The following is a 16585-nucleotide window of genomic DNA, read 5'->3' on the forward strand; positions in this document are numbered from 1 at the left end:
ATAGGCAATTAATATTACAGACCTTCTGTTCAACTAAAAATGTTCGTTTGCTTTACTCATTTCCCGTTGTGACACTGGAACTCTGAAGGAAAGCATTTTTACTTCCATGGTAACCAATGAAAAAGCCTCACAAAGTTTCTCACAAAACTTTGAAAATTAAGGTATATTCTCTATGAATGCTTTACATCATGATGTTTGTGTTCCAATTATTTTATGTAGAATCAGTCCTTTAACTCCATTTCCTGGCTTATGGGAGAAGTTTGCAAGGAATATGTTTTTAATAGATAGTAATCAAACAGGCAACAGGGATCTCTGGCAAGTAGCTATTAACTGTATAGACAGAAACTTGGAGTGTGATGGTTTTAGACTTCCTGAGCTTCTTGATGCTATTTTAATGCACTAAGAATATAACCTAAATTTAGATCCTGCTGACTATTACCGGAGTGAAGTGCATACCTCTTTTGCAGACAATGCTCGATTTAGTCACTGTGTATTTCTGTCAAGCTGAGAATGTAGTTTACAGCTCTCATCCCTTCTAAACACTTTAGTAAATATACATAAATATTTAATGACTGCTTTGATTTGCACCTGTTTATTTCAATTTTGTGATCTCTAAAGCAGTTACTGACACTTATGTTGTTTTTCTGGTGGTCATGTCATTTTATTTGAATAAATCTGGCATTGAACTTAAAGTTAATATCTAAAGTGAAGTCCATGTTGCTTCCTAAATATTTCTGTAGTCTATAGTTTCTCAGCCTTGGCACCATTGACATTTTGAGTCAGATAATTCTCTTATGGGGGACTATCCTGTATATCCTAGGATGTTTAGCAGCGTCTCTGACATGTACATATTACATGTTGGTAGTTCTTTCCTCCATCCCAGCTGTGACAACTAAAAATGTCTCAGTTCAGTTCAGTTCAGTTCAGTCGCTCAGTCGTGTCCAACTCTTTGCGAACCTATGAATCGCAGCACGCCAGGCCTCCCTGTCCATCACCAACTCCCGGAGTTCACTACAGCCATCTCATCCTCGGTCGTCCCCTTCTCCTCCTGCCCCCAATCCCTCCCAGAATCAGAGTCTTTTCCAATGAGTCAACTCTTCGCATGAGGTGGCCAAAGTACTGGAGTTTCAGCTTTAGCATCATTCCTTCCAAAGAAATCCCAGGGCTGATCTCCTTCAGAATGGACTGGTTGGATCTCCTTGCAGTCCAAGGGACTCTCAAGAGTCTTCTCCAACACCACAGTTCAAAAGCATCAATTCTTTGGCACTCAGCCTTCTTCACAGTCCAACTCTCACATCCATGCATGACTACAGGAAAAACCACAACCATTGTGGTTGACTAGCTAGGCGCTTTAAAAAAATACATTTTTAAAATGTATTTTAAAAATGTCTCCCACACAGAACTATCGTGTGAAAATCTTTAGGGGTGAAGCCTAGGTGTTAGTATGCTTTGAGATGCTCTTGAGATGGTTATAATGTACAACTGATTTAAAAGCTGGTCAGAATATTTACAGAGAGGGCAAACTGCCTGTGATCATGGCTTCTGGTTGCAGGGCCAGAGTCACTTTCAAATTCCGTCTCTTCAATGTCCCAGCTATGTAACCTCAAATAAGTGACTGTCTGTCTCCATCCCTCAATTCCATCTTGTATAAAATTAGAGTAATATTACATTAGTAAATGCAGGTAAACATTTAGAAAAGGATTTGGCACTGAAATGTTTGTTGCTGGTATTGTTCCTACAAAGAACACTTTCTTAGTAGTTCTATTTGTCACTTCCATGCTTGGTAGTGTATAGCCATTTATACATTGGGTTGACCGAAAAGCTCATTTGGGTTTTTCCATTACACGCATGCATGTTCAGCTGCTTCAGCTGTGTCCAACTCTTTGCGACCCCATAGGCCCTAGCTGGGCAGGCTCCCCTGTCTGTGGGATTCTCCAGGCAAGAATACTGGAGTGGGTTGCCATTTCCTCCTCCAGGGGGTCTTCCTGACCCAGGGATTAAACCCATATCACCTATGTCTCCTGCATTGCAAGTGGATTCTTTACCCACTGGGAAGGTTGCATTCTGAGCCACCTGGGAAGTTACAACCTATGGAAAAACCCGAATGAACTTATTGACCAACCCAATACCTGAAGGCTGTATGTTCTTTCTCCTATACTTTTTGTCTTTTCTATGCTTCTCTAGCTTTAATCATATCAATATTTCCCCTTCTAACTGTCCAAAATTTTTCATTTTTCCTGAAATTGGCAAATCCCAGACAAAGTAAAGTGCTTTAGATGGCTCAAAGCCATAGCTGAACAATAGCTGCTCTGTCATTTTAATAAATCTTTTGAATTAAAGCATTTGCGTTGGCTGAAAATGATGTTTTCTTTACATTATAAAGAATAAAGCTTTGAGGTGGTAACAATAATTTTTATAGACCCCATTCCCAGCAAGAACAGAACAAATACAGAAGAGAAGTCTTGTATTTGCTATAGGAACTGTGTGATAAAGATGAACAAGCAGTGCAAAATGCTTTGATCAAATCTTTAAAAGTAAAACACAGGACAAAATATGTTTTCTCATCCATTCCGTTTAAGGAGAATCAATGACTAATTAGATGGAGAATAAAGGAAAAAGTCCTCCTGAATATGCTACTTTAAGAGCAAAATGCACTAGGAAAAACAGCCAGAAAGCAACATTTTGATACAGAAGAGAATCAGAACCATGGCAAACCAGACCCCTCTTACTGTGGTTTCCTTGGGTGCTTTTTTCCAATGTCTTTGATAGAGAACAGGGAAGAGGTGAGGTAAGTAGATATTATGAGCATCATCAAAAACTATTTGGAAGTTGAAAATTGGAAAAGATCAGTTCAGTACTATGTTAGCCCTCATCTGATTTTATATTTAGAAAGTTGAGAAATTACTAAATACCACCATGCCATTAAAAATTAATGACATAGGAACCAGTGCCCCAAATTGACTTACGGTTAGGATGATCCTTCAGAGATGCAAGTGGAATTGAGTCTGTCACCTGTGACTAACTTTTGCTCTTTTCTGTTGTGGTAAAAACTAAGTGCAGATCCACGAAAGGCTGTTTCTCTTGGTCAGGATTTATTTGGTTGCAAGCGAGACTCAGGCTAACTTAGGAAAGAGGAAATTTGTTGTGAGGGTACAGCAGCCAGTCTCAGGAAACACAAAGCCAATCATTGGAACAAGCTGGAGCTCATGAAAACGGGTGTCAATTGGAAAAGATAAGGAACCATCTTTTCTCTCAGAGGCAATCTCTACGCCCCACTGGCTTCTGCCTTTTCAGCCCTTTGTGCTGTCCTCTTTTTCTCTTTAGTGATCTGTCCTTCATCACAAACTTAGGCTTGAGTATGACCCCAGCAAAGCTGGTCTCCCACACTCATGTCATTAGTTTCTCATCTTCCCAACTCCTGAACGATGGATTGTCATGTTTTGACCCAGACCTCCAAGAATGTCTTTGATGATTAGCTGCCCCTAAATCAGTTATCTGGTCCTGGTTTGTCAGCTGTGTCTGGAATAGGATACAGTCATGTGACACTAAGAGGGTTCATATTAGGCAGAAGAGGCTGGACTCTGGCAAGCATGCTTTGGAAACATGGAAACATGTTTTGTATTCAGCCTTAATTACGAAATGGGTTATCTAAGGCTTTTCCTGCTAAAGGTTGCAGTACATGTGCAGCACATAATTTCCACAGAACCCTAGTGGATAAAATGAGAAGTTAGAATTCTTCCTGTTTTACCCTGTAGTTGTAGACTAATATAAGCTTGTTCGATATTATATAGGTATTTTCCTAAATCATTCACTTGAATCATACTATGATAAATGCTGAACGTTAATAGAAATGCCTGAAATTAAATTGAAAGAACTAGCGTATCATCTCTGAATCTCAGAACTTTTCTCTTTCTGGAGGACCCAAGGAAAAAAATTGAAATACTGCCAGTTATACAATTATATCTCAAATGTGTTACATTTATACGATAAAAAACATAAAACAAATCTTATTATGCAAGTTGCCCACTGAAACACACATAAAGATCTGCTGGTTTTCTTTGTAATATGAATAAAGTTTTAATATGGACAAATCTTTAAGAAAGATTATAGATGATAGATGAATTTAGGTGGGGGAAAACACAGGCATTTTTACCAGACATGAGAATCTCTTTGTAAATTGTACAGATTAGCCTGTTTGATGAGAGAAACATGTGATCAAATGAAAAAGAGCTTTGAGATCAGGATCAGGAACATTAGTCTAATGTAAGTTCTCTGAGAGCAGGGCTCCTATGGTGTGCGCTCAGAACAGTGCTTTGGGCAGAAGGGAACTCAACAAAGGTTTGGAGGATTAATACATATTCTTACGATTTTTCTCTCCACAAGCTATCTGACCTGTATTCAAAATTTCAAAACATTTGTTAAATCTTTCCTTAAAACTACATTTTATTTTTCCTTCTTTTTTTTAATTTTAGTTTTTTATTTTTTAAATTTTAAAATCTATAATTCTTACATGCGTTCCCAAACATGAACCCCCCTCCCACCTCCCTTCCCATAACATCTCTCTGGGTCATCCCCATGCACCAGCCCCAAGCATGCTGCATCCTGCGTCAGCTTTTATATTTTTTTTACTTTTTAAAATTGAAGTATAGTTGATTTACAATGTTGTGTTGATTTCTATTGCATAGCAAAGTGACTCGGTTATACACATATATACATTCTTTTTTATATTCTTTTCCATTATGGTTTACCCCAGGACACTAAATATAATTCCCTGTGCTATGCAGTAGGACCTTATTGTCCATCCATTCTATAGGTAATAGTTTGCGTCTACTAACCCCAAATTCCCAGTCCGTTCCCTCTCTCATCCTCCTTCCCCTTTGACAACCACAAGCCTCTTTTCTGTGTCTTTGAGTCTGTTTTTGCCTCACAGATAAATTTGTTTGTGTCATATTTCAGATTCCACATGTAAGAGATATGATGTAATATTTGTCTTTCTCTTTTTGACTTAACTCATTAAGTATGATAATATCTAGTTTCATCCATGTTGCTGCAAATGGCAGTATCTCTTTCTCTTTCATTGCTGAGTAATATTCCAGTGTATTTATGCACCACATCTTCTTATCAGTTCATCTGTTGATGGATGTTTAGGTTGTCTCCACGTCTTGGCTATTGTGACCTAGTACTGCTTTGAACACAGAGGTGAATGTAGGTTTTTGAATTATAGTTTTGCCTGGATATATGCTCAGGAATGAGATTACTGGATTGTACGTTAGTTGATCTGAGGAACCTCCATACTGTTTTATATTTTAAAGCAAGTGGACTCAGCCCCTGGACAAAGCAGAATCCTTTATCTTTTTCTCATTAAAATGGTTTAGAGTTTGTATATGTAAATTATATTGGAAGAGTATATTGGAAGACTATATTTCTACAGCTAACCTAATAACAGATCAGATGTGGGGAAGCCATACTCATTTGTCTGTAAAACTATACTTTGGCCATTTTGATTTCAGTGAATTCACATTTTACAGAATGTTCTAAATGGTTTTCAATCTTGTTTCCAAGGGCTTCCCTGGAGGCTCAGACGGTAGGAGACCTGGGTTCAATCCTTGAGTTGGGAAGATCCCTTGGAGAAGGAAATGGCAACCCACTCCAGTACCCTTGCCTGGAAAATTCCATAGACTGAGGAGCCGGGTAGGCTACAGTCCATGGGGTCGCAAAGAGTCAGACACGACTGAGTGACCTCACTTTCTTTCACTGAGCGACTTCGCTGTCTTCCAAACAGTAACTGTAAGCAACTCTTGAAAGAGAGCAAAGCACATTGGTGATATTTATTTATTTATATTCTATGTTCACGGAGAACAGACCTTAAAATCCCTTTGGGTTTCATCTCCTGAAGTTATATGTACCCAAACATTTTTGTTTGCTGAACAATCATCTCATTTCAAAATTGTCCAACTTGTCCAAAGTTTTATGGTCTTGTCCATCTCTTTCCAAATATATGCTGTAGGCACACTAGAAAAAGTTCATTGTTCCCAGCTGGTGATCGCTCACATGTGCTCAACAGTCACAGAGCATTTTGTTGCCCTAGGCAAACCCCATGTTACGGAGGAACCTGGTAGGCTGAAGTCCATGGGGTCGCGAAGAGTCGGACAGGACTGAGCGACTTCACTTTCACTTTTCACTTTCATGCATTGGAGAAGGAGATGGCAACCCACTCCAGTGTTCTTGCCTGGAGAATCCCAGGAAAGGCGGAGCCTGGTGGGCTGTCGTCTATGGGGTCACACAGAGTCAGACACGACTGAAGCGACAGTCAGCAGCAGCAGCAGGCAAACCCCACCTCTAAGAGGACAAGCTGCCTTTACACAAAAATCAGCTATGTAGGGTGGGTGCCTATTAGGTAGGTAGGGAATTTTTTTTAACAAAAAGAAAAAGTTGTGACATTTCTGATTTAACCATGGTGAAAACCTTGACAGATCTCAGGATACAGCTTAAGAAAATCTCTGTGGTATTATTTGAACATCTGCTGTCTAGTGTGAGAGGGGAGCAGGCGCTCTGTCTGGTAGCATCATTGATGATATCATAATTCTTTTGATGTGTGCAGTTGTGCAGAGATCTGATATGTCTGAACCATGTTAATTATTATATGTCACTATTTTGTCATGGAAGTCTTCTGGTGACATTGATAGAGAATAAATAGTTTAATGAGGGCCATGTTATCTAAGAGCATATAAATCATTCCCTTCATATAAGTTAAACACTGGAGTAAAAATAGCAATGCTGCTATAGTAGTTAAAAAGATTTAATGCCTTGGAAGAAATCATGTATGTAAGAGATTCTTACACACTATCCGTGGGCTGGATTCCTGCCATCACCTCTCTGCAGGCTCTTGACACTCATCTATATGGATGCAGATACTACAGACCAAGAGATTAAATCACTGGGGAGTTCTGGGAATTGATGGCTCAAGCCTCTTATAAATATTGTATTACCATTACCCTCATTCCCTTTTCTCTTATTTATTTCACTCCAATTACTATGCATTTGCACTATAACAGTGATCAAGGTGAGCCTCCTGCACGTGTTTAGTCCTATGCTTGCCCTTACTCCAGTTGAATCAGAGGCTCATTAAGACCCGAAAGAAACTTGAGAACGTAACTAGTTCTTGACATTAACTTACTATAAATTTTTAAAGAGAGATTATCTAAGTTGGCTAGTTCTGCCTCCCTATTTTTAGAAATTATATAAATTTTCTTTTTTGTAGTGAAATCCCTCCCACTATAATGTTTAAGATGAAGGGTTTTTTTTTTTTCTTTCAGTTTAGTACAAAAATGTAACAATACAGAAAAAAAAAGTAGAGTTTTCAGTAAACCTGCAGTAGTTAACATATTTGGGGGTATTTTCTTCTAGACGTGTTTCTGTAGACATGCACATATGCATTCACATGCAGTATGCTTTTTTGTTTACATGTGTGATGTCTACTGTACATCCAGTTCTACGTACTTTCTCCCACTTGTTATATAGTGAACATTTTCCTATGTCACTGAATATATTTTGTAATATTTCACACTATCAATACAACCATTCCTCTGCTATTGAGCTTCGAAACTGTTTCTATATGTTTGTGATTATATATAATGTAATGAGCATCTTCATTGATATAGCAGTTTTAATCATTTCTTCTTATTCTCTATTTCTCTTTTCTGGGAACATTCTGTATTCTGATACTCAGAACTCTCATAATTCTGTAAATGTTCACTCTTTTCAAATAAGTGCCAGTCTAGTTAGTAGTAATGATCTTTCATCTACAGAGAGCTGTACTTGTAGAAAATTGCAAAGCTGATTAGGCTACAATTTTTCCTCGGTTAAGCATAATCTCATCAGAAATAATTGTAGTTAATGCCTTTAGGTAGTTTTAAGCAAAAAACTAAATATTATAAATGAATGCTACTGAAGAATTTTACATGTATTTTAGATACTACATATAAGAACTCTTGAATTAATACCTAAGATGAACTTAATATTTAGCATGATAGAAAATTCTGAAGCAATGGTGTAGTTCAAAGTAAATGATTGCTCTCAGATACTTTCATTCTCCCCTAAAAGAAACAAAAAGGAAAAATAAAAGTCTCTTCTGAAGAAAAAAAAAGACTCAAAGAGAAACAAAAGGACCATTGCTTTTTTTTTTTTTTAATTTTAAAATCTTTAATTCTTACATGCATTCCCAAACATGAACCCCCCTCCCACCTCCCTCCCCATAACATCTTTCTGGGTCATCCCCATGCACCAGCCCCAAGCATGCTGCATCCTGCGTCAGACATAGACTGGCGATTCAATTCACATGATAGTATACATGTTAGAATGTCATTCTCCCAAATCATCCCACCCTCTCCCTCTCCCTCGGAGTCCAAAAGTCCGTTATACACATCTGTGTCTCTTTCCCTGTCTTGCATACAGGGTCGTCATTGCCATCTTCCTAAATTCCATATATATGTGTTAGTATACTGTACTGGTGTTTTTCTTTCTGGCTTACTTCACTCTGTATAATCGGCTCCAGTTTCATCCATCTCATCATAACTGATTCAAATGAATTCTTTTTAACCGCTGAGTAATACTCCATTGTGTATATGTACCACAGCTTTCTTATCCATTCATCTGCTGATGGACATCTAGGTTGTTTCCATGTCCTGGCTATTATAAACAGTGCTGCGATGAACATTGGGGTACATGTGTCTCTTTCAATTCTGGTTTCCTCGGTGTGTATGCCCAGAAGTGGGATTGCTGGGTCATAAGGTAGTTCTATTTGCAATTTTTTAAGGAATCTCCACACTGTTTTCCATAGTGGCTGTACTAGTTTGCATTCCCACCAACAGTGTAGGAGGGTTCCCTTTTCTCCACACCCTCGCCAGCATTTATTGCTTGCAGATTTTTGGATCGCAGCCATTCTGACTGGTGTGAAGTGGTACCTCATTGTGGTTTTGATTTGCATTTCTCTAATAATGAGTGATGTGGACCATTGCTTTTTAAAACCACATTTACTTTTACTTAATCATGGTGTATATTTTCAATTTCTTAAAAAAAACTAATTTACATTCTCTGAAAATTGTTAGATAAAAACTTTAGTTTAACCCTGCTGTCTTTATTGACTCATTTTATAGGGAGGGAGCTGGGAAGGACTGGATCAGGAGATTTATAACTTTCTGCAGTTTGTTTATGCATTCTTAGTATCTTCATCTGTGCAATGGTTGTTAAAAGAATTGAATGCAAAACACCTAAAAAAGTGCTTGACACATAACTGAATTCAGATAATGCTAGTTCGTTTTGTTCCCACTCTTAAATGATAATGACAGATTATTTCAGGAGGTGAGTTTTTAAAATGATTTCTCTCCTTTAAATAAATTCATCAACTAATATATAAAAAATAAATAAAACTGAGCTAATAGGTGAATTATTGCTATTTTTCCATAAACTTACAGGCAATTTGAGAGATGATTACTAATATAACAAGTAGAAATGAAGTTAAAACTATAAAGTTAAGCAATTCTGATATCCCCAGGGTTATCCTAATTTCTTTGTGAGTAGTGAGTTGGTAAAAAATAATTAAAACATTGACTTAAATGACTTAAATTTGTATAGCAATTTATGGTCTCAAATATTATCATATTTAGTTGGTTTGATTCTCACACAGGCAATATCACAGAAGCCCATGGAAGGTGAGTGACTGGCCCAAGGCCAAGCTAAATTAATTAATAATAAAGCTAGAATAAAGATAACATGTTATTTCTCTCTCTCAGTCCTAGTAACCATCAGGTAAAGTGAGAAGAGAAAAATCTAAACTAAAAGTGATAGATTATCTAAAAGTTAATGGAAGGGAAAATATTAAAAATTGTACTCCTAAATGGGATTTCATATTAAAAAACAAAAATTGAAAATGAATGAGGCATTATACATCTTAAAAACTAGAAGATATCAAAATTAGTCAAAAGATGTTAGGAAGCAGACATTAATAAAGACAGAAGCAAATATTAGTAGAATAGAGTAAAGCAAGTATATATAAAAAAAGACGAAGCAGCTACTTAAAATCTACTTAAATAGACAAATGCACAGCCAGCCTGATTAAAGAAACATTAAACAAGAACAAATATAGAACATCTGAGTTCTAACTTTCAAAAATAGCACCCCAGCTACTACTCAACTTCTGAAAAGTTAGCATGTACTTAGCATGCTAAGTAGCTAGTAACAAGGACCTAGTAACAGTGCCAATTTGTTTTGCTAGGTCTGGTGTAAAAGTACTACAAACTAGATGGCTTAAACAACAAAAATGTATCCTGTCACAGTCTTGGAGGCTAGAATTCTGAATCCAAGGTGTCAGAAGAGTGGGTTACCTTCTGAGAGCTCAGAGGAAAGGATCTGTTTCAGGCACCTCTCCTTGGCTGACAGACAGATGTCTTTTCCCTGTGTCTCTGCAAAATCTCCCTCTGTACCAGTCTGCATCCAAATTTCTCAGTTTTTATAAAGACACCTGACATATTGGATGAACGCCCACCCTAGCAACCTCATCTTAACTTGATTACCTCTGGAAAGAATCTGCCTCCAAATAAGATCTCATTTTGAGAAACTGAGCATTAGTATCTTCAAAATATGAATGGAGGACTGGGAAGAGACATAATTCAAACCATCACAAATGTCTTTTATCTTGGATCCATCAGTCATTCACTTTTATAAGGTGTTTTCCTAATAAAACTATGAAAGAGCCACACCCTTTTAAATGCTTTTAAACGTTATGTAGTTTTAGAGCTAGGATGGACGATAGATATCTACTCTAACCATACCTTTATTCTTTTATTAAGGAAACAGACGCACTGATATTGGGCAACTTTTAATTCTGTTCAGTTCAGTTGCTCAGTCGTGTCCAACTCATTGTGACTCCATGGACTGCAGCATGACAGGCTACCCTGTCTATCACCAACTCCTGGAGCTTGCTCAAACTCATGTCCATCAAGTCGGTGATGCCATCCAACCATCTCATCTTCCATTGTCCCCTTCTCCTCCTGTCTTAAATCTTTCCCAGCATCAGGGTCTTTTCCAATGAGTCAGTTCTTTGTATCAGATGGCCAAAATATTGGACTTTCAGCCTCAGCATCAGTCCTTCCAATGAATATTCAGGACTGATTTCCTTTAGGATGGATTAGTTGGATCTCCTTGCAGTTCAAGGGACTCTCAAGAGTCTTCTCCAACAACACAGTTCAAAAGCAACTTTTCTTCAGTGCTCAGCTTTCTTTATAGTCCAACTATCACATCCATACATGACTACTGGAAAAACCATAGCTTTGACTAGATGGACCTTTGTCAGCAAAGTAATGTCTCTGCTTTTGAATATGCTGTCTAGGTTTGTCCTAGCTTTTCTTCCAAGGAGCAAGCGTCTTTTAATTTCATGGCTATCATCACCATCTGAAGTGATTTTGGAACCCCCCCAAAATAAAGTCTCTCACCATTTCCATTGTTTTCCCATCTATTTCCCATGAAGTGATGGGACCAGATACCATGACCTTAGTTTTCTGAATGTTGAGTTTTAAGCCAACTTTTTCACTCTCCTCTTTCACCATCAAGAGGCTCTTTAGTTCCTCTTTGCTTTCTGCTATAAAGGTGGTGTCATCTGAGTATCGGAGGTTATTAATATTTCTCCTGGCAATCTTAATTCCAGCTTGTGCTTCATCCAGCCTGGCATTTTGCATGATATACTCTGCATATAAGTTAAATAAGCAGGGTGACAACATATAGCCTTAATGTATCCTTTCCCAATTTGGAACCAGTCTGTTCTTCCATGTCCGGCTCTAAATGTTGCTTCTTGACCTGCATACAAATTTCTCAGGAGGCAGGTAAGGTGGTCTGGTATTCCCATCTCTTTAAGAATTTTCCACAGTTTGTTGTGGTCCACATAAAGGCTTTGGCCTAATCAATAAGTCAGAAATAGACATTTTTCTGAACTCTCTTGCTTTTTCAATGATCCAACCAATGTTAAATTGATCTCTGGCTCCTCTGTCTTTTCTTAATCCAGCTTAAACATCTGGAGGTTCTCTGTTCATGTACTATTGAAGCCTGACTTGGAGAATTTTGAGCTTTACTTTGCTAGCATGTGAGATGAGTGCAATTGTGCAGTAGTTTGAACATTCTTTGGCATTGCCTTTTTTTTGAGATTGAAATGAAAACTGACCTTTTCCAGTCCTGAGACCATTGCTGAGTTTTCCAAATTTGATGGCGTATTGAGTGCAGCACTTTCACAGCATCATCTTTTAGAATTTGATATAGCTCAACTGGGATTCCATCACCTCCATTACTTTTACAACTGGTCACTTTACAGTAACTAGTTTTACAACTAGTGACCAGCTTTACAACTGGCAACTTAACAGCTGGTCAGTTTCATCCTGGTTATTTTACCATTTCTTTCAAATCCTTCGCACCACTGGAGGCTTATAGAGACCCCACTCAGTCCTGGGCTAGAGGTTGGAGTCTTATTGGAGATGCGGTGCTGCTGTGTATTTATCCTTCTTAGTATCATGCCCTCCTATCAAGCATTACTTGCTTTGCGTCTGGTCAGATGAGCACGCACCTTTGCTTCTGGCCTTTTCTCTTCTGCCTTCACAAAGGGCCATTGAGATATGTATGCAATTTGGTGTTTCAGTTTTTAAAAGTTCCTGTGGGGATAAACTATCACAGAGGCATCCATACATAGCTTTACTCATTTAGGCAATACCCAAAGTTTATTGTAATTGATTTAGAAGCAAAGGTAGCTTGCTTGCTTTACAGAAATACATTATTACCACAAACATTTAAGAGTCCTCCAGTATTGCTATTCTTATTAAATTGCCGTTTACTTAGATGTGAAATGGTCAGTCTTTAGACCAAAGATACTTGAGTCAGTGGATTTCTGGTAGTCCCAGATATATGTGTTTTTAGCAGACATCCTGGGTGGTTCTTTAGGTTTTTCCACACCACATTTTTAATAACAACAACAAAAACCTGCTTTAAATCAACTTATTATTCATTAATTTGTAAATAGCTTCTCCCAAGAGTGATTGCTTTATTTCCAGATAATATCACATTTTATCAAACCTCAGATTTTCTTAATTTTTTTAAACTGTACTCATTGGCATGTGGAATTTCCCCAACCGCAAATGGAACCTGTGTCTCCTGCAGTGGGAGCGTGGAGTCTTACCTACTGGACCACCACGGAAGTCTAGATTGTCCATTCGCATCATTATTTACATATCACTAGTAAAGGAAAAAAAATTTCATAACTAAGGACTTTATTTCAAACAAAAATAAAAAATTGAGAGCTATCTCCCTGGGTGTGGGGAAGGGATCAGGGCAAGGGATCAAGGCTAGGCCAGTACCCTCAGACTGGAGGGACCATGATCATTCCCTTCCTCACTTCTGGGATGGGGGACCTCAGCAAGTGCAGGACCCTATGCCAAAGCCCACCTACCCAGGGGAACTCGGGCTAGGGCTCAGTCCCAGGGAGGGGACAGTCAGACAGCAGCACGGCCAAAGGCCAGCCACAGGATCAAGTCCTAAGTACCAAGAACCAACTTTCTTCTCCTTCCTGGGACCCAGAATACACGCAGAGATGGCCTGTGGAAAGATCCTCTCGGACCCTGGTGGGGAGAAGCGAGGCCCCAGCGTCCCTCACATTTATCACTTCTGTCCTCTCGAGGGCGGTGAGTCCTGGAGTCCATCAGGTGGTAATACTGACACAGCTGGGGTGGCGGCAAGGAAGCCTCAGTCAGTCTGGACCCTGCAGCTGGCTCTCCCCACCCGCCCCGGCAAGCTCTACGGTTACCACATGAGCCTTTGTATGTCTTGCCTTCCATTTCCCTTGGTGGATGGCCGTGTGGGTGGGCATTCCTGGCTTAGGGTTTCTCCAAGGGCCTTCCCAGGGAGGGTCCCCTGAGACCCCCATCGCGCTGGGGCCTGAGGAGCAGGGTGTCACATGATGCTGTTGGTGAGGCACTGGAAGCCGTCATAGAGTTTGGCGGTGATAGACCGCATGCTGCCATCCAGCATCTGCTCCACCAGCAGCTGTAGCTGCTCCTCGGCCATGCTCACGTGGAACCTCTCCTTGATGCTGGATGGTGCTGGAGCCATGGAAGCAAGGAAGCTGAGAGACTTGCTGCATGGTCTCTGCGATCCACACCACCTTAGCCCTGTGTTTCCGAGCCGTGATCAGCCTCTGCAGCACCAACATCCTTTAACAGTTGAACACGTCGCCATCCAGGCCGCCCATCACATCCACAAGCTCTGTGGTCAGCTTAAAGGCCGATGTCTCAAAGCCCAGGTTTCAGAGTGAGCTGGATAGGATGAAGCCAAAGTTGCCGTGGATGATGTAGCCTTCTGGTCCAACAGGATGTTCCCATTGTGTCTGTCCTTGACCTGCAGCAGGTAGCAGACCACGCAGTAGCCAGTTCAGCTCTGCACACAGTTGGGCTGGGATCTGAGGAATGCCTCTGGTGTAGCTGCCACGCTCCTGTAGGAAGTAATCGAGCAGGGAGAGCTGTGACTGCTTCTTCAGCTGGTGTATGGGTACAGCGTTGACCACTGGTTCAGTCAAGCTGCTGTCAGCCGAAATCACAAGAATCTTACATGGCTTGATCCACAGGGGTGCTCACTCCTGTTCCCAAGTGACTGCAGTTGCTTCTAACACCTGGAAGGCCAACAGCTCCTGCCGAAGGTTGTCCCCGCACTTGACAATGACTGACGGGAGCCTCCAGTAGGGGAGATACAGGGATCTCCATACAGGGATCCCCCTCTAATGCACCACGCTTTCTCCTGCCAGGGCTCTTTGAGAGCAACTGCAGAAGGGTCTTCTGGGTCTCATCTGAAGGCTGTGGGGTGTGAGCCAGCTGCTCCGAAAGGCGCCGTTGGATGTCACCTGCTGCAACGAACACAGACCCCCTGCTTTCCCGGCTGGTGATGCTGTCCACGGAGAGCTGGGAGATGTTGTCGCAGCTATTGGTGTGCGCTTCAGGGAGCTCCACCTGCAGCTCACCTGTGTCATCCATCAGCCAGGCCTCATCATCGTTGTCATAATTGGGCACAGGGCTGAAGCTGCCTGCCTGCTGCTCGTGGGTGATGCTGCATTCGGGCAGGTTCTCTACAGACTGGGTGCTCCGAATTCGGTTCTCAGGAAACCGGGCGGGGACCCTAGTGGTGTCAAAGTTTTCACATTCAAGGACCTCTGCATAGATCAGGTAGGGAGCCTTGTCCTTAGAGTTAAGGACGACAGCCTGGGTGTGGGGCACGCGGACCATGTGATGGTCAAAGCCAGCAGGGGACAGCCAGACTCGGGCAGGGAGTTTGTGGTTGAGCAGGGAGAGCTCTGAGATCCACCGCTGTGGCTTCTGCTCCTTGGTGGGGAGCTGGCCAGCCGCTTGCCAATCGCCATCAGCGACTTGATGAATTCTCGCTCAGGAGCCAGTCTGACGGGGGAACTGAATGAATTATCAATACTCTTGGTGCTGGAGGAGAGCTCCTCATCCTCATTCTCCACTTTAGGGTGGCTGGCTGTTCGTTTCAGGTTGCTGCTGAGACTTATGCTGGTGGTGGCATCTGACTTAGAGTGCTGGTGGGTCCTTTTAGAGGGAGACAGCCCCGTGTCAGAGACTGGGCTGAAGGAGGGCAGCTCCCTCTTTTGGTGAGCATGCTTCAGCCCATCTGAGAGGATCAGCTTCCGTAGCTTGGTCCCACAGGAGTGTGGCTGAGTGGAAATGTGCATGTCTGAAGAGTAGGCCCCCAGCAACAGCAACTGTCAATAAACTATGATGCAGAGCTTTAAAGAGATTCCCTAGGGACCTGTGAATTATTCACACCAGCAAATCACATTTAAATTTCTGTTCAGAGGGATCTGGTGATTCTGTCTAGCTTCAGCTGCATTTCTGGGCCTGTGATAGGCAAAACTTTACATGTACCATAGTTTCTTCCACTAGTGATTACTATTCTTATATCCTCTAATGGAATGGAATGCCACTTTCCAAGAAAGTCTTAAGTTGCTGTCATTTCTCCAGTAATTAACATCTGATTCACCAACAACAAGTACACACACCACACCTGTTTGTATTCATCTTTGTATGCAATGACTTATTTTTAAAATCATAGTGTGCTTTTTAAAGCATTGGTTTAAAAATTATTTTTAAATGGCAAACAACATTTGATATCATTCAAAAATGATATCACTCAACTGAAGAGACAATATGAACAGCTGTGACCAAGTCCATGCAGACATTGACATGCATGTTGTGGGCGCTGCCCTCTGCATAGCTTCTGTAAGTTGTGATTAATTATAGGCACATCCTGATTCAGAGCTGTGAAAATGTGCGGGTGAAGAAGCCTTTAGAATCTAGGTAATATAGTAATAAACAATTTACACTGGAAATGTCTTCATGCTAGATTATAGGATAGCATAATGAGCTAAAGCAGTGGTTCTCAAAGTGTGGTCCCAGGACCAGAAACTTCAGCATCGCCTGAGAATTTGCTATAATATAAATTCTCAGGCCCCACCCTAAACAGACTAAATCAGAAACTCTAGGGCTTG

The 16585-nt window shown here is 40.6% G+C and overlaps 1 protein-coding gene and 1 pseudogene across 4 annotated transcripts in view; one reads left to right on the plus strand and one right to left on the minus strand.

Annotated features, from left to right (window-relative positions):
* ZNF385B (zinc finger protein 385B) overlaps nucleotides 1–16585 on the plus strand; it is a 482159-nt gene that overhangs the window by 234602 nt on the left and 230972 nt on the right. The gene's annotated exons all lie outside the window — the stretch shown is intronic.
* Nucleotides 13984–15790, minus strand: LOC114113108 (phosphatidylinositol 4-kinase beta-like; annotated as a pseudogene).

This window comes from Ovis aries, chromosome 2 (assembly GCF_016772045.2).
Source record: "Ovis aries strain OAR_USU_Benz2616 breed Rambouillet chromosome 2, ARS-UI_Ramb_v3.0, whole genome shotgun sequence".
NCBI lineage: Eukaryota > Metazoa > Chordata > Mammalia > Artiodactyla > Bovidae > Ovis > Ovis aries.